Source organism: Mirounga leonina, unplaced genomic scaffold (assembly GCF_011800145.1).
Source record: "Mirounga leonina isolate KUSES-001 unplaced genomic scaffold, KU_Mleo_1.0 Mir_129, whole genome shotgun sequence".
Lineage (NCBI taxonomy): Eukaryota > Metazoa > Chordata > Mammalia > Carnivora > Phocidae > Mirounga > Mirounga leonina.
The window spans coordinates 18,414,735-18,434,088 of NW_023270323.1; the positions used below are offsets into that span (position 1 = coordinate 18,414,735).

Consider the following 19,354-nt stretch of genomic DNA (forward strand, 5'->3'; position numbering starts at 1 on the left):
TCAGCGGGGAGCTTGCTTCTCCCTCTCCCTCTGCCTGCCACTCTGCCTACTTGTGCTGTCTCTCTATCTCTCTGTCAAATAAATACATAAAATCTTAAAAAAAAAAAAGATTTTATGTATTTATTTGACAGAGAGAGAGAGCACACAAGCAGGGGGGGCGGCAGGGGGAGCGGCAGGCAGAGGAAGAGGGAGAAGCAGGCTCCCCGCAGAGCAGGGAGCCCGATGGGGGACACAGTCCCAGGACCCTGGGATCACGACCTGAGCCGAAGGCAGACGCTTAACGACTGAGCTGCCCAGGTTCCCCCTCTCATCTGATTTTCGCTATAGCCCTTATTTTTTGATGGAGCTTGGATGAAGCTTCTGGCCTCCTGACTAAGTATAAAGTTTTCTCTGTTCCCACCATGCCACCTCATCTGCACTCCCATACCACAATCCATGCATTTCTTTCTTTAAATACTATTCTAATGACACTGTAGTTCTCTCTATGACATTCTCCTTTCCTGCTATCTCTCTGTACCCTGTTCTTTTCCTTCATAAGATGAAAAATTAAATATATATATTCAAATTGGATATGTGTGTGTGTGTTATGTTTATTTTCTCAACCAGGGTATAACTTCCACGAGGGCAAGAACCATGTGTCTCCCAACCCTCCTACCTGTTCCTATTTAGGGCCTGGCATATACTAAGCACACAATAAACATTTGTTGAATGAATGAAGGAACATCAGCTACTGCACTAGGTAGGACTCTCTCAGTTGCAGACCCTTCATTTATTTTATTTTATTTTATTTTATTCTGTTTTATTTTTTCTTTTTTTTAAGATTTTATTTATTTATTTGACAGATAGAGAGAGAGCACAAGTAGGCAGAGTGGCCGGCAGAGGGAGAGAGAAGCAGACTCCCAGCTGAGCAGGGAGCCCAACACGGGGCTCGATCCCAGGACCCCGGGATCATGACCTGAGCTGAAGGCAGACGCCTAACTGACTGAGTCACCCAGGCGCCATTTTATTTTATTTTAAAAGAATTTATTTTTAAGTAATCTCTACACCTGACATGAGACTCGAACTCACAACCCCAAGATCAAGAGTCGCACGCTCTACCGACTGAGCCAGCAGAGCCCTCATTTAAACTAGCTTGAACAGAAAAGGAAATTTGTGGACCTGAGTGTTTAGGAAGTTCAGGAATCATCTGGCTTCAATCATAGCTCTGCTGAGGTTAGATTAAATATCTTCCCCGTCTTCCCCTCCCCCACCTTCCCATTTTCTTGCTCCTCCTTCTCCTCCTCTCACTCCTCTGTCTCCCTCATGCTTTCCTTCTGCAGCTGGGCCTCCTCCACCTCCTCTGTGCAGGGTGAAGAGCAGCTGGGAGCTTGGGGGTCTCTGCCCTAGTTTGGCACCCCGCGGGGGAAAAGCATATCTATCTCAACATCAGTATCTCAATTTCAGGAAAGGTGAATTTTAGGATTGGCCAGACCTGAGTCCTATGTGGGGGTGGGGCACAGTGATCGGCAGCTCCTCTAAAACCATGTGGAAGAGGGGAGGGCGCCTGGGGCGCTCAGTGGTTGAGCGTCTGCCTTCGGCTCCGGTCATGATCCTGGGGTCCTGGGATCGAACCCTACGTTGGGCTCCTTGCTCAGTGGGGAGTCTGCTTCTCCCTCTCCTCCCTGCTTATACTCTCTCACTGTCTCTCCTTCTCTCTCTCTCTAGTAAATAAATAAAATCTTAAAAAAAAAAAAAATGTGGAAGAGGGGAATGGTGTTTTCCCAGAGCAAGGGAGGCTGTGCAGATGAAAACAACATATGTCTTTTATATGCTTTCATAGGGAACTTCATTAAGAAGTGAAGGAGAAACTGTGTTTAATATCAAGCAACTTCCTGCCTCTCGAATATAAACTCTCTGAATGGACCTGAATTATGACCTTTTGAACTGTTTGACTTAGATCATAAATTTTTAAAAGGTGGACCACACTTTATTTTTTGAGTCCCAAAGTGTTACTAAGTCAAGTGTAGTAATAAAGACAATCCCACCCATAACCTTCATAGCTATCTGTTCAGCAAAGCAAAGAACTGCAAAACAACTTTTTTAGTTGTTTATTTTGGCTTTTAGCCAAATAGGAACTCTAGAAATTTGTTTGTAGATAAATTGTGTTTCCATGTCCAAGAGGAAATGTGCAGCTCAGTAACGACCACAGGATACAGATCTCCATTTCATGCACAAAATTCTGTAGGCAGCATGCTCACGTTCCCATGCATGGGGTAAAACGGAATGCTCATCGTTCATACAACTGCTAAATACTGATTTTCCTGTAGCCTTGATTCTTGAGAGGTGGACTTTCAGTGTTAAGCATTTGTTGATTTGCCCAGGCCCCTTTGTTTGAAGACAGTCTTCTGGGAAAGAAATATGATCAAAATTTTTTTTAAAAATCAATGTTCCTTCTCAGTTTCTACTTCAAGGTACTTTACTTTTATCCCCTTTCTGAATTGGCATGAAGTACCTCATAATGCAACAGATTTCTAAATGAATGAGAATGAATGTGACTAGCCCTATTCAGATATCCAATAGGCTCAGGGACTTAAATGCAATTTATAATACAGAAAGTATTAAACTAGTTCTTTCTTAGTCACTTTTTTTTTTAACTTTATAATCTGGGTCTTCAGGAGAAGGAATGGTGAAATGTTCTGCTTTTTAAAGTTATAAATACATATGATTAATAAGAAAAACACTGAAGGAAATGAAAACAACCTCACATCCTCTACTTCCTGACATCCTCTTTTGATTTTGTGAAGTTTCCTGTCATTACTTTTCAGTATATTTATTTTTAAGGAAGTTCCTTTAGCAAGAAGAGGGAGACTAGCACCCTGTCACTCCTGAGACCCCCCCCCCCACACACACACTCCCGTCAAAGATTTAGAAATTTATATTGCAGTATTATTCCACAATTTGAACACCAGGGCCCATGACGTCCATCTCTAGTTGGTTTGGGAAGCAGTGGAGAGGATACTAAAGAGAAAGTGAGAAGTACCATATCCTAGATTTCTGCCTTTTTGCACAGTGCAGGAGCTTAAAGATAACAATTTCATGATTATCATTAGTTATTATTATTAATAGTTAACATTTATTGAGCTTTTGCTCAAGGTACCATCTTTGTGCTAAGTGCTTTACACATACACACATACACTCACATACTGCAAACTTGTCATGTGCCCATATCAGAGTTCATGCTGTGGGTTAAGACTGTGTTTTTGATGATCATGATCCATTAGTGAATCATGAAATTAATTTAATAGGTAGAGGTAAACTCAGTCCTATAACATCTTTGTGAAGTGAATTGTATTATCCCCATTTTATAGAGGAGGAATGTCAGAACTTAGGAGGTTAACTCACCCAAGTTCACAGAATTAGTAAGAGGTAAAACTGCATTTGGAGCCTTTGTCGCCAAAAGCGTCTCTTAACTACTATGACGGACTGTATTACATCATTTAACAATGCTGGATGTATCACATTAGAAACTATTATGTGTAGAAAAAAACCTATATCCTTTAAGGGAGAGCTCAAGGCTTTTGCACAATCAACCAACCTGCAGTGTATTGAATATAGGCTTAAGAACCGTGTGTGTGTGTTGCGTGTGTGTGTGTGTTGTGTGTGTGTGTGTTAATTAAAGTTGTGGAAAAAATTCATAGGACTCCATAGCATTAATAGAAATACCAAAATCCATGAGTGACTCTGAGGCAAAGAGAGTTTCTTACTTTCAAAGATTCATAATTTTATATTTACACAGTACTTTACAGCTTATACAGGACTTTCCTAGATATCATGTGATCCTCACACATTCTATGGACTCGATATGTGTGGCCTTCTTATGGTACAGGCTGTAAGAGTGGTTACAGCTGATAACGACTAGTTATCAACGGGAAAGCCAACATATTTTGGCCACAGTCCAACAGTATAAAAATGGTGCTTACAGATAATCTGCCCTTATGAAATCCCCAGCTCTTAAAGAAGTAGCAAAGCTGCCAAATGAATGCGGAGGCAGATATATTTAATAGGCCCTAAAAAGCTAAATATAAAAATGCAATCAATAAGTTGACTCTGGGGGAAACCTGGGTGGCTCAGTGGGTTTAAGCATCTGCCTTCGGCTCAGGTCATGATCCCAGGGTCCTGGGATCAAGTCCCGCAAGGGGCTCCTTGCTCAGTGGGGAGCCTGTTTCTCCTTCTGCCTGTCACTCCCCCTGCTTGTGCCCTCTCTCTCTCTCTCTGACAAATAAATAAGTAAATAAATAAAATCTAAAAAAAAAGTTGACTCTGGGACACCAACAGCTTTTGAAGAAAACATCTTTACCTTTCAGAAATAACTATGATGGTGTTTGTTAAATACATTTGTCATTTCAAAAGTATCTCCCAAAATTACTAGGACCACAACAGTTGTCAGTATTCATACACTAAGTCTCACTTATTCTTTGCTTTTTTTGGGGAAAAAAGTACATATACTCACACAGAGAGAATCCCTTCCAGTTTGTGTTGGCTATCATTTTACTCAAGTTTAAGTAAGACCTTAAATACCTTCAAAGACTTCCTTACAGAATTGTCACAATGCGCATCAGGGTTTCTGCTGTGGACTAAGGCAGTGTTTTTGGTGGTCACAACCCATCTACAGAATCAGTGTAGTGAGTAGAGACAAACAATTGTTTAAAATGAAACAGAACATAATAAAAAATATCAGAGGGGCGCCTGGGTGGCTCAGTTGGTTAAGCGACTGCCTTCGGCTCAGGTCATGATCCTGGAGTCCCGGGATCGAGTCCCGCATCAGGCTCCCTGCTCGGCGGGGAGTCTGCTTCTCCCTCTCCCACTCCCCATTTGTGTTCCCTCTCTCGCTGTGTCTTTCTCTGTCAAATAAATAAATAAAATCTTTAAAAAAAAAATATCAGAATGTCTCACAGGTAGTTAATGCAAGTATGTTTTAGGGAAATTTTGTTTCAGTGTTTTATGTGTATACTAAGTGTTGATACTTAATGTGAGTTGTAGTAAAAAAAAAAGATTTGAGTAAAATAAATGAGTCACAGGGATATAAATTACCACATAGGGAATATAGTCAATAATATTTTAATAGTTTTGTATAGTGACAGATGATAACTAGACCCATCAAAGTGATCATTTTATAATGTCTAAAAATATTGAATCACTATGATGTATACCTGAAATTAATATAATATGGTATGTCAATTACAATTCAATTAAAAAAAAAAGATTTGAAAGCCACTGGGTTAAGACACTTTCTCCAAAAGGCATTTCACTGAAAATATAGCTTTTGGATGGATGTCTCAGAGCACACAGACTTATTCTTTTATGTGATAGAGCAGTGGAGGGGATTGCTGGGAGCAGAGGGGTGTGGATAACCAAAGTACAAGAAGGACACAGGAGCAAAACTCCACCCAATCCAGAGTTCATCTAGTGATGGTCCTACTCTTTGATCCTGGCTATGACTAATGAGAGTAAGATACCACTGGAGAAAAGAAGAATAAAAGGGACAGGAAGAGAGAGAAGAGGGAAGGAGAGCAAGAGGGGGAGTATCAGAGTAAGATAATCAGAGTCAGAGCAAAGGTTGGGTTTCACATGTAAACAAGAGGGAAAGAAGACGGGAGAGCAAAAAACTAAGACTACAGGATGAAGCTTGGCAGGAGGAATCATTCTATGTTGAAAAGGTGCCTTCAGCTGTAACAGGGAGCTTGACTTGAATGACTTAAACAATGATGACATTTATTGACTCATCCACCGGCTTGGTAACATCACAAGGACCATCCACAGCTTTGGCCTCAATTTTGTCCCCTTTGTGGATACAGGATGACTGCAAGAGCAACTGGGACTATGTGCTTCTTGGTCTCTTCCAAGTTGGAGGAAAAGGCTGTATTCCCGTGGTTCTCCGAATGGCAGGGGTAATTTCCCCAAATCCTTCAGGAAACCTCTGCTTACATCCTATTGACCAGAATTGAATCACATGTCTATTCCTGAATGGTTGACTGACAGAGGGCTGGCATTACCCAGACCAATCACACATGTCCCTGGAGCTGGGACCAACCTCTTCACGGCATGTGATAAATGAGAGAAAAACAAGAATCTGAGTTTCCTTTAGGAAGAAAGGGAAGACATTTTGCTGAATAGGCAACAAAGTTCGCTACATACAAGAGTTTTTAAAAACTCTGGTAACATTTCCTAGTAGTTCTAGTAGATTTGGTATTGAACATTTCTGTCATTAAAACAGTTTCATCTTTAGAGACTTATGTCATTTTCCGTCTTATAGAAGAATGCTTTGGAGGCATTTAAATAAAAACAAAGAAATCAAGTACAGAGAGCTTCTATCTTCCATATGCTTTACCACCAAAAGAAATCTCAATTTTTACCCAAAAATAATATGCTGTATTCACTCCCACAGGGACAATGCACAATGATTGACCTCTGTTGGAACAAACATCATGAGAGAGAACCACCAGTCATTGTACAGAGCTTTACTTCTCTCTCTGGTTCCCTCCCCCACACAGAAGTTATACTTCAGCATTATCCTCATGTGTACTTGCCAACTTTCTGCATCATGACACAAAGACATTGCTGGTTAGGATCATTCTAGCCCGAAGAAAGGCAAGCACAAAGCCTGCGAGGCTTAGATGAAATGCACACTATTTGCTGCACGGCCACGGTGTTTTGAGGGTTCCCTTTATTAAAGACTAGCAGAAAGTCAACAGCCCACAGTTGCTCAAATCTGGGCTTTGGTTTCATTGCCACCACCCGCCACTTCCCCACCCAGGAGAATTACAGCTCAGTGGCGTTTTAACTACGTCCCCAGGGGAGTGTTGAGTAAAAAGAAAAGCATGCTAGGTCACCAATAAATCATTTCTGGAGAAAAGAACATTTCAGGAAAATTAAACAAAGTGTAGAAAAGCCTTAGCTTGCAATCCGTTGTGGCAGAGTTTGAACGATGGCTTTCCTCCCCGCTTAGACAAACACCAAGCAGGAAGCTCTGAACAGGAGAAAAAAAAAAAGTTCTGTCCAGAGCTATAGAAGAGAATGGCTAACGATGATGGTCATTGTTACTTCTTTGCTCATTTAAACAAAACGAAGGCGGCTAGTTCTTTAACTCTTTCCAAGTGAATTTCTGGTTACTTCCAGAAATTCTACAGTGGAGACCTGACAACTCTAGAAATCCAGTGAGCCCGGAACATGGTTTTTCAGAGTTACTTCAAAGCACAGCTAACCACCCAGAGAGTTTAACTGACTTCCCCACCCCCCCACCCAGAGCCCTGCCTCCAGTGCGCAGGTACGTGGCTCTCCCTGGGATACCTACTTGTGGTAGGGCATATGCGAAGGAAGGTGCGGGTCTCATTCACTGGTATTTGTAAATGCCTCGTGAAGTTTGAAAAGTATGCCTTCCTTGTTTGCACTTTGTGGTTTTCTATTTGGTAAACTTTGCTATCGTCCTCCTGCCTTACCTTTCTCTACTGCACGATTCCGGCACTCAGGTGTCTATGAATTGCTACCGTAGGATCATCCCACAACACTGTCAGCCCGAATTTATTAGCTGAGGTTGCTGCTGGCTGCCTCCATAGCAACTAGCTGAAAATATTATAGGACTTCCCCCATGAGACCATACCGAACAAAAGCACATCACCACTTCTTTCTGTTTAACATTTGTCTACCTCAAGAGGAACTGGGCAGAATTCAAAAAATGTTTTCCAGCTGGGAAAAGAAATAATCAACCAGGTCAAACGCTAGGCCGTATTTCTTTAGATGCCCGACTGATTGTCCTCTCTCTCTAATGAATGATTCATGCTATTCACTTTGAATCAGTCACTTAGGTTATCTGAATTTCTATTCTGTGCCTCCTAAAATTGACATTGCTAGGATGAATAAATTCTTATAATAGATGGGGATTCAGTGAGCCAGTTGATATATTTAACTAAATAATTTCTTTTATAGGATGTTCTTAAAATAATAGTTTAAAATTTCAAAAGCTCCTTAGGATATTAACCAGCATTCTGAAGAATGCCTAAGGTGCCGGTTTCCATTCTCTTTTAACAGCCCTTCAGCTTTAAAATGCTATGAATTTATGAATATGTGCTACTGTATTCCCAGTAGGAGATTCTAGTTTATTATTTTTCATGAAGTTGGAAGAAATTAGTTAGATATTGACTATGCAATGCAAATCTGTGCATCAAGCAACAGAATAGCATGATTCTGTCATTATGTAATGCTACCTTGCACAAAATAGATTGTCAACAACTACTTCTTGATTCTCAGCCACTGTACATTTTTCAATTACCAGTTTGGTAATTATGCAAATTGCATGTAGTGGGATTTTCAAATAGGTGGCTCATTTTATAGCAATATATTTTATAGCTTATATAATTGTAACATGTATAGACGGGAATTTATTACCTTCTTGCTTTGGTACAATGAGACCTGTAATTCCTATCATCTTACACAGGATCTGCTTGCTTAAGTATGTGTCTGGCTTTATAGAGGATTACTAGAGCGCTATTTTTTTCTTCCACTACACAGAAGTCAGATATTAAAAGGGTAAAAACCATAAAATTCTTCTTCAGGAATTTTCCAAACCAGACAAACAAAGAGAAAACCAAGAGCTTTGCCCCGTTTGACCTTAACCATGCTAGCTGGGTTCAACATCTTCTCTCCTGAGGTCTAGGCCCTTGTGTCATTGGATCCAGGCTAGGCGATGTACTTTGTTCCACAGGAGGTAGAAGGGTACCTTTACTCCTTTTGGTTTTACAGGTGTTGCCTCGTATCCTCCTTAATAACCCTGCTGACTTAGCCCAGTAGTTCTCTACCTACCTCCTAAAGCTTGTTACCTGGTTCACATCTCTGACCCCTGACTTCTAGTAACCTACTGAGTCATTCTGGTTGAGTTCAGCCTGGTGTCTCCCTGAACACCTATCATCATCATCATCACAATAATATCTCACGTTTATTACCATATGCCCCCGAAGGAGTCTGCTTTCTGTGGGTTCTTTCTTTCTTTTTTTTTTTATTTATTTATTTGACAGAGAGAGACACAGCGAGAGCAGGAACACAAGTAGGGGGAATGGGAGAGGGAGAAGCAGGCTTCCTGCTGAGCAGGGAGCCCGGTGCGGGGCTCCATCCCAGGACCCTGAGATCATGACCTGAGCCGAAGGCAGACACTTAATGACTGAGCCACCCAGGCGCCCCTGTGGGTTATTTCTTTTCAACCTTAAAACCACCCTATGAGGCAAGGACTCCTATACAGTGCCGAGGTTATTAAGAAGCAGGTAACAGATAGGTGGCAGAAGCAGGTCTTAAACCCGGGCCGTTTCTTAACTGCTATTCTCTACCTCTTCCCACCGTTTGCCCAAATGGAGAATGAACTACCAGCCACTTAGGTAAGACTCAGGCTTCCTAACCACATGGTGTTGCCACCGGTCTGGGGGAGGCATAGGTCCCAGCTGCAGAGAATGATTCTGTCCTCCCAATAGTCTTCTTTTAATTCTTGGTGGCAAGAGGATTTATTCATTTCCTTTGTATTCAAAATTAGTTTTATTCACACAATATGCCACAGGTAACTCAGATTGCATTCATTACGAGCTGCCACGTCCTTTGTCATTTGTTTACAACAAGGGCTCTGGCTTGACCTTAGCTTTTTTTTTTCCTTAATTTTTATTTTTTTACTGATGTATGGTTGACATATAATATTATATTCATTTTTGGCCTTAGCTTTTAGGTGAAGTCATCTTAGGAAAAGTCAAGAGCCACAGAAATAGAGTCTAAAAATGACAAACATTGAAAGCATTCATTTTATATTCCCACAATCTTTATTTTCCAATTTCTGTTAGTTGAAAACAAGAACGGTAAGAGATCTTAGAAAATAGTGGATTTTCAGAAATACAACTACCTATTAACAAAAGCCAAACACACTCCTACGTCCTTACTCCACACCAACCAGAAAAGACTTGGAAAGTGCTTTATATCTATAAGTACGCTACAAAAACATAGTCACACGAATGAACGACGCAAAGAACTCATACTTGGCTTACTTTTTCCCTTTACCATATAAATCCAAAAAATTAAAAATGTTAAAGTGGGGATTCAATTAAGAATTTAGTGGTGACTTTTAATGGATGGTATCTTCCAGTAAGTATCTCAGTCAGTCTAAAGAGTAATACTACAGAACAAGGGAAGGTCCCTCTGAGGAACTATCTTGCCTCCTAGAGAAAATCAAGGCAAGATAACAGTTCTGTTTGGGGTTGTCAGGGTGCAGGGCAGAAATATTGTTAGGTAAGCGAATGGCCCTCTCACTTGATGAGGATGATAGCAAACACAGCCAGTCTTAGCTTGGTAGGAAATGAAATAGCTCAGTCCTGAAATGTGGCTGTGAGTTCTGAGCGACAGAAACAGGAAGGAAGAGTGAGCAAGACCCCAGTCTGTATTGCATTCGGCCTGTTAGGAAACAACATGATGGGGCATGTAATAAATTCCATCTCTGCTCTTGCCCTGACGCTCTCCTTTTGGAATCTTGAACCACCTTGCGTTTTCATCTAATGAACAGATTGATCCTGAAAGATGATTATCCACCCAAATACAAGGTTCTGGATGGCAGGGGTCTGGTCTGTTCTGTACCTAGCCATATATTGTGAGCACCTGGAGCATAGCAGGTGCTCACTGAATACTTGTTGAATGAATGAACCCAGAGCCCAAAAATTTGAGAATAGCCTGAGAAATATTTGGGGCTTCTTTGCTCTTCACCTAAACAATGGTGACCAAAAGTAAAAGAAAAAGAAAAGAAGCGGAAGAGGTCATCGGTCATTTGCCAAGGCAATGGAGTTATTTTGTTCGTATTCAGTTTATATTAGTGGCTTCCTTGCAGAAAAGATGCCATAAGATGACAGAGGAATAATCATGTGTTTTTGTTGTGTGCACAGGTGTACATGTATTTGATCATGCATATTTGATGTAGGTATGTCAAATCATGTAAATATAGCCATATCTGTGCTTGAATCTAGTTAACCCTTCATCAATCCTCCTGAAATGAAAGACATCCTTAATTCTCCTGATTTAGCAGTAGTTATTTAGAATTATGAGAAACAAGGTTGACTCATTAACGAAACAGCCCATCCCCACTAATAACGCGGCTCAGTGATAATAAGAGAAAGGTAATCTGGGATGGTCAGTCACTCCTCCCCTCCAGAAATCTCATGACATCTAAACTGGGAGTTGGTGGCCAGGCAAACAAATTCAAATTACCTTCCAGCAGAAACCTCAAAATACTTGTTTGAGATGGTTTCGGCTAGAAGACGCAAATCCAGATCAAAATCTGAAGCCACAGAAATACTGAAATAGCAGGAACAGAGACGTAGTCTTACAGGAAGCTCAGGAAGGTTCAAAGGAGGTTAAAAAAAGAAAAAGAAAGAAGAGGCAAAGCTGCAGCAAGAGAAGCTGGTGGCATTGCCCATCCCTACTGGAAATGATGATATCCTCTGAAGAGGAAAGGGGAAGGATTTAGAGGTGCAAAACAAGCAGCTCAGACAGGGACAAAACAGGAAACAGGAGTGCTGACGAAACCCAACTGTAAATCGGGAAAAGAGCAAGGTCTCCAAGCCACAGAGCTGTTAAAGGCACCGGAAAAGGACAAAATAAAAGTAGTGGGGGACTCAGAGTCAACAGTGAATTAAAAAACACATTTACAAACAGATAAAGAAGTCTCGATTTTCCCATCAAGAAGACCTTGAAATAGGCTTAGACCTATTATAAGTTATTTGGGGATGTTCTATTGTATTCGATTTGCATCGGATCGAATATCGCTTGAAATAAATGGACCTGCAAATTTAGGGGAACTCCCTTGTTGTTGGTATCCAGGACATCTCATATTGCTGTCGGGCAATAGTAATAGATAACATTTTGTATATTGCCCACAATATGGGTAATATTATTACTCACAAATCATAGAAAGTATGCACTGTTACTACCCTCAGTTTGTGCTATTTGTGCTATGACCACCTTCAAAGATGAAGTCTTTGAGGTTGTATGATTTGCTAAAGGTCGAGGGGCCAGGCCAGAATAGTCTCAAGACATATGAACAAACAAAGGAAGGAAAAAGGAGTCTAGAGATAATAAGGTCTAGAATGTTAGAACGCTAAAGCCAGCTAGGGAAATATAGATTACAGAGTTCAATTCTCTCACTAGGGTGAGTAACTTACTGACCTCTATTTCAGAGTCTTGCTAAAACTATCTTAACAAGTCAGTGACAAAATCTTTTCACCGGACAGGGGATGACCAGTAGTTATGTTTCTTATATTTATTTAATATTATCATGGGGTGTCCGGGTGGCTCAGTTGGTTGAGCATCTGCTTTCGGCTCAGGTCATGATCTTGGGGTCCTGGCACTGAGCCCCTGTTGGCTCCCTGCTCAGCGGGGAGTCTGCTTCTTCCTCTCCCTCTACCCACCCCGCCCTTGTGAGCACACACTCTCTCTCTCTCTCCAATAAATAAAGTAAAATCTTAAAAAAAATAGTGTCACAATATTTGGGGGCAATTACTGTGTTAATGATCAAATACAACTATTATTGTTATTTGTAAAATAACAACAGTTTGGTGTGGTTAAGTGATTTCTCCAAGGTCACATACCATGCTAGATTTTTCAAATTTCTCTGGACCTTATTTCATTCAGGAATTATACGATTGCCAGCAAGGCTCAAATTGGATTGAATTTAAGTTTATGTCACATAGTGATAATTGCTTTTAAGGAAATGAAAAATTTGCTTCGGAATCCAGAACTTATGTTTCCCATTTGGCGGCCATCCCAGTATGTGGTACACAGAGGACACTTCCTCAAACGATCAGGACCGTGTTGGATGCTCCACTGCTCTTTCAGAACCCAGCTGGTTTGCCATGCTCCTTGGGTTAGGAAATGGGCCCCTCAGGCACAGTTGCTCAGTTATTTAAGGTCTTAAGAAGGCAAATTATAAATAAACAGAAAGGTCCAAAAATACACATATGGATAAGGTCAACACAAAACACCAAGGGGATTTCACTCGGGGTAAAATCATGTGGCTGGGAATTTGGGGACAGATGTAGAAAGATGCACATGATGCAGCCACAGTGCGAGGACAGGCTTCTGTGCTGAAAACAATTCAGAGGTATCTTGTTTTATGCTGATGTTCAAGTCAATGTGCTTTTTAGTTAATGCTCTGAGCTAAGGCGGTTAAAGGAACGGGAACTGGCAGCTTAGTTCCACATAGGGTGTGTGCCTAGATGAGGCTTCTAAGATTTTCTTTGATTTGGATCAATGGGGCTCAAATATAATCATGTGATAAAACACCTGAAAATCATGTTGCTTTTTAACATGAAATACAAATACTTAAGTTATATAAGAAAAACAAACATATAATCTTGGATTGAATAAGATATATTGTGTCCTGTTATAAGAGAAAGATAATATTATTAAAACCGAAGGAATATGAAACATTTATGGAGGAAAGATAAAACTGAGGAAATTGTATCCATTCACTTACCATTTTTTCTTAATATTTTGCACGGAAGAGACTGCTGGTTGCCACTCTCACATCCAATTTCCCTTCCTCTTTAACAGAACCCCAATTTTTAGCTGGGCGCAGAGTCCCTCTGTGAGAAATTACATTTCCCATCCTCCCTTGTGGCTAAGTCTGGCCACATGACTGTTTTCTGGGGAAGGTACGAAAGCATAATTCCTAGCTGGAAAGTCCAGAAAGGCTGCTTAAAGGGATTCAGCTCAGCTGAAAGGGGTTTTTCTGTTTTTCTGTCTTCTTGTGGCCTGCAGTGGAGATGTGATAACTGGAGCTTTAACAGTTGTTAAAGCCCTGAGATGGCCTGAATAATAAAAGCCACTTAATGGAGAAAACCAGTATGACAGCCTGCAAGGCCATAACTAGATGGTCTTTCTCCTTCAGGCTTGCTTTAGGCACTGGTAGTGCACCTTTCTTTTTCTGTGCAGCAAAACCCAATCCTAACTGATAAACTTGCGAGAAAGAAAATCCCTGCCCCTAGTACTAATATTGAAGTTCAGAGCTTCACCTAAAACTACTGAGTAGTTTGAACCACAACCAACCACAGAAGGTTGTTATCTGGGTGCTTTCTTAGAAAAACCATAGAGATAATTACTTAAACTAACTTCTATTTTTAGTTTTGAAAGTCCTGCTTTTGAAAAAAAAAAAAAAAAAAGAACGAAAGAAAGAAAAAGAAAAAGAAGAAAAATGGCACGAGATCTCTCTCATTAATACCCAGCAATGGTGTAAGTTTCACCTTAGTCAAAGTATCTATTTTCCACATAGTTTTGCAATGCCTTAAGTTCGTAAAGCATACCCACATAATTAACTCATATGATTCTCACAAGAGATCCATGAAGTAAACAAGACAAACAATATTAGTTCCATTTTTACCACTGGATTCTCCTCTTCATTACTGCATCACTTTGAGGTAGACGAGACTATCATTATGCCTAATACACCTGACATGCTCACATCATCTGACCCAATGCCTTAAAAACAAGTTGGCATTTAATAAGCACCTGCTGGATGTCTGGATGGGTAACTGGGTGAGTGAGTGAATAAGGACACTGAGGCCCAGAGAGGTGACAGGAAGTATCAGGGTCACAACACTGGAATTAAAGTTAGAGTTTCCTCACGCCTATTCTATTTCCCATTACGGTATGTTGCATCTCCTTAGACATTCATTCTCCAATTTGCTGAGCTGCCCATTTGGATATGCTGTCAGTGAAAGGCGGTGTTCAGATGGTCATCAATGGTGGACTTCAGCTGATGCCCCAGCATAATATTGCACAAACCACAAAAGAGTTTGCTTTCACTGGCAGCTCTCCCAATCTTCACATATTATGCTGTGCCAACAGCCATTGTCCTTGACAAGTGACTGGGCTGGCAACATAGGATTCCCTCAAACAAAGTCCTTCACATGGATAGCCGGCAAGGAGTTCTACTTCTAGGTTTGCCACCCTCACACAGCTAGAGTATTTGTTTCACTTGGGGGAATGTTCCAGAAGGCTTTGTATAGTGGTGGTTGTTACGGTTTAACTTGAGGGCTTAAAGATTTGAACTAGGAAACACAAGAGCCACAGTGGACCCGAACATTTAGAACATTTTCTTTCTTCTTAGAGAGCTGAGAAATGAACAAGAGCCAGATAGACCTGAAATCATCACCCTGTTCACTCTAAGGTATGTGTCTAAAGTAAATGTACATTGTTTCACAGATCATCGGAGAATCTTAAGTGATTTCTCCTAAGTCATCAAAGTAGTCAAGATAATAGCTATAGATTCTAAGTCCTAAATTAGTCGGGGAGCTAGTGAGAAGAAATTCTCAGCCTGCCATTTACAACCTGTGTGACTCTGGTGAACTTATTCTCTCTGAACCTCAGTTTTAATGTATTTATAATGGAAATCCTACTCTTCCACTCCCAGAGCTGTTGAAGGTTTAAACGAGATACTGTAAAATGCCCAGCAATTTGGAAGCCACTCGGTTCCTTTGTTTTCATTCCTTCCTGCTTTTGATACTGGGTCCATTTCAGAAACCCTTGCCACATTCTGTGACCAAACAGAAAAGCTGAGAAATCCAGTATAATCTTTATTAAAACCTTCTGGTTTGCTTTAGCATCCCTCTGACCCTCCCCCCTCTCATGTGCTCTCTGTCTCTCTCATTCTCTCTGTCTCAAATAAATAAATAAAATCTTTAAAAAAAAAAAAAAACCTTCTGGTTTGCTTTAGCATACAGAGGTTTAGAACTTTGCATAAAATATACAATTTACAAAAATACCTAAGAATATCTAGAAGACACTTGGCCTCGTTTGCTTGACCTGCAGTAATTCTGATTCTTTTATGTATTTTTGGCCCGGATTCTAGAATAAGAATCAGAATGTCCAGTGGAGACATGTTGGTGCCTCCCACATTCTCATGCTGCTGACCCAGAACTCCTTACCTATGCTTTTTCATGGTTTACTTTTACTTTATTCAGCAAGTAGTTTTGAAGCGCCAGCTATGTGTCAGTCACTAAGAGAGGTGCTGAGAACATAGAAACGAACAAAACAGACAAAAGTTTTCTCTGTTTGTGGGGAAAGACAGACAATAAACCCAATAAACATGGTCTATTGGTGATGGAGAAAAATAAGGTAGGAAAGGAGCTATGGAGTGTTGGGGCAGGAGTTGGCATTATAGTCAGGAAATGTCGTGTAGGAAGACCTAAAGGAGAAATCTGGGAGGAAGGTAGAAGGCGTAGGAAGTACAGTGACCCTGAGGAAGGAAAGTGCTGGGCATGTTCCGAGAACAGCAAGAAGGCCGGTGTGGCTGCAGCAGAGAGAACAAAGGAGAAAACAGTAAGGCATAAAGTAAGATGAGTGAGGAGGCAGGAGGGGGCGGATTGTGGTCTGGGCGTTATAAAGACTTTGTCTTTTACTCTAAGTGAAATAGAAGCCTTTGCTGGGGTTGAGCAGGGAGGTCGCATAATCTGACTTATGTTTTAATAGGACCATTCTGACTATTGTACTGAGAAATAGGCTGAAAGGCAATGAGACCAGTAAGGAGATTATTGTAGTAATCCAGTGAGAAAGGAGGCAAATATTTGCTGTTGGATTGGATGTGGGGTATGACAGACAGAGAAAAGAACCCCAGGGTTTTTTGGCATGAGAAAGTAAAAGGTGGTGTTGTCATTAACTTAGGTGCAGGAGACTACAGGAAAAACAGGTGCAGGAAAGATCAGCAGTTTGGTATTAGACATACTAAGTTTGAGATGCTTATTAGACATCCAAACAGAGTTGTCATGTAAGCAACTAGATTTCCAGTCAGAGCATAGGGTGGAAATTTGAGCTAGAGATATTAATATGGGTGTTGACAACCTATACACAGTATTTAAAGAAGAGAAGACAGATATGGATGTGTAGAGACAGGCAGGTAGTAAGATCAGTAAATAGAGAATTTAATCCCATGGCTCAGAGAACCCGCTCCTTCAAATCATTTGGATGTAGGGTGCCAGGGAAGAAGAAGAGGGAACCACTGAGTTGAGTAGCTTTAAAATCCTTCAAGTGAAAAAGGTGATCAGCTATGGGAGAACACTGGCTAGACTGGGGTCTTGGGTAGGGCGTGATGAAGCTCAAGGGACTACAGGTAAAATGTACAAAATAAGACTACTGAGTAAGAGCGTGGAATCCCTGACTCACCCATGGAGTGATTCAGAGAGATCTGCTAGATGTGCGGACTTCATAATATATTGCTCATACAGCATGGTTTACCATTTATAACTAAAAGAAAAAAATTAGAGAGGTGCCTGGGTGACTCAGTTGGTTGAACGTCCAACTCTTGGTTGTGATCTCCTGGGTCGCAAGACAGAGCCCCACATGGGGCTCCACACTCAGCGGGGAGTCTGCTTGAAGATTCTCTCCCTCTGCCTCTCCCCCCACTCATGTGCACTCTCCCTCTCTCTAAAATAAATAAGTTTAAAAAAAATTCGAGTCCACTCTTTGACTCAGTAATTCTACTTCTTGACATGACTTCTAAGGAAATACATTTGATTATAGTAAAATATTTATATGTACAGATATTTATCACAGTGTTCTTTATAAAAAGGAAAAATCCTGGAAGCAATATAAGTGCCCCAAGAAGTGGACTGTTTAAATAAATTGCCATCTATACCTGTAGAATATAATATTGTACAGCCATTAGAAACAATGTTTATAATAATACTTAATAACATGGGAAAGGACTATAGTATAGTGTTAGATGAAAATTAACATAAAATCATATATGTATCATGTGATCCTAATTTTATACATTCGTGTGTTCAGAGAACACAGAATGAAAATAAATACACTCAATATTTGTCAGTGGTGAACTTGTGGTTTTTTCCTATGCTATATATTTCTGATTTTCCAAATATTCCATCAGGAGTAGATATGATTTTTATAATCATATTTTTAAAATTTTAAAATTTTAAGTGAAGATTAAAACAAATTTCTGAGTTGGCCCCAGTCCTCCTTGGGTTGCTCTGTCTGTCATTTCAGTTACAGACTCCATGAGGGCTCCCAAATATTTGGTCCCCTGTTCCTAGAACAAGTTGTCAAACATGAGTCATCAGACAAAAGGCCCCAGGATGTTGAATACTAGCTGGGCTGGTAGAAGACTTGTGACACAGGTGTGATGGGTCCAGGTGTGATCCCCTCTGGAGCACTGGTACCTTTCATCAGACTGGGGTTTTACCATTGGAGCGGGCAGTGGGCCCTTATTGTTTCTGGGACACCTAAAACTCATCCTTTGTGCCAGACTGTTGTTCACTTATTGAGCAGAGTCATTTCCTGTTGAGATCTCTTCAACTTTTCCTCTTTGACCCAGGACTGACTGAAAATTATCTCTGCTCTATGGGGCATGAAAGATTCTTCACAAAAGTAAGCCATTTAGGCATATGTTAGTCTGTCATGGAAGAAAGGCAAAATGACTGAGAGCTACATTCATCCATCTGACCTGGGAACGAATGAGAGTAATCACAGGTGGGGCTGCTACCCTAAATCAGTGAGCACATAGCCTTTTCTGGTTTGGTAAATCCATCCAGGCTTTTCCCTGGGAGTCTGGCTTTAATATTTTTCTGCCTCTTTAAGATTGGGAAACCACCCAGGCCTCCCAGCTCTTGGCAAGCAATGGATTGACTTCATGTTGTTACTCAGCACTTTGTTTCTTATTGAAATGCCAGGCTCTGCACAACCGGTTTGTAAAGGCTGAAGATCCTCTGGGCGTGCCCAGAAACATAGCAGCCTCAGGAGGAGAGAACTAAAAAGATCAGAGTGAGAACAGGAGAAAGGCTTTACAGCTCTGAGCAGCTTGAATCAAGCCGATGTCAACAGCCTAGACTCTTGTTAACTCCTTAGAGCCTCTTCTCTCTCTTCTCTTGGTTGCAATCCCACCTGCTCTTCTGAGAGCAACTCTACTGCTGCCTTCCCCAGCCTAATTTAATCTGTTCTTCTGTGTTTCTTAGAACACTTTTGTTTATTTACTTTTTTGGTCTTACCTACTAGTCTTTCCGGTATCATACTTATTTCGGTATGCCTTATGCATGTATATTTCCCTGCTGGATTGTAAGTGTCCTGGACCATTAGAGTGACCCAGTTTAGTTTCCCTCCCTCTTCCTTAGCACAATGCCTTGCACTTGATTAAATAAAGATCGGAGAATGTTGAGTCATGCACAACTCATACCTTCCTTGGGTGGACCTCAGTTACTCCTGGGTTTGTCATAGCTTCAGCGAAGGCAATTATCTCCCAGGGTTGCTATGGCCTATAGGAATCTCAACCTTCATTGGCCGGAGTGTCTATCTTTAA

The 19,354-nt window shown here is 40.9% G+C and overlaps 1 long non-coding RNA gene across 1 annotated transcript; it reads right to left on the reverse strand.

Annotated features, from left to right (window-relative positions):
- Nucleotides 1-2,073: 2,073 nt before the first annotated feature.
- On the reverse strand, nt 2,074-19,354 carry LOC118010415. Its single transcript, XR_004679194.1, has 2 exons — nt 19,232-19,354; nt 2,074-2,384 (listed from the first exon to the last, which is right to left on the reverse strand). It is a non-coding gene; the product is annotated as an uncharacterized LOC118010415 (long non-coding RNA).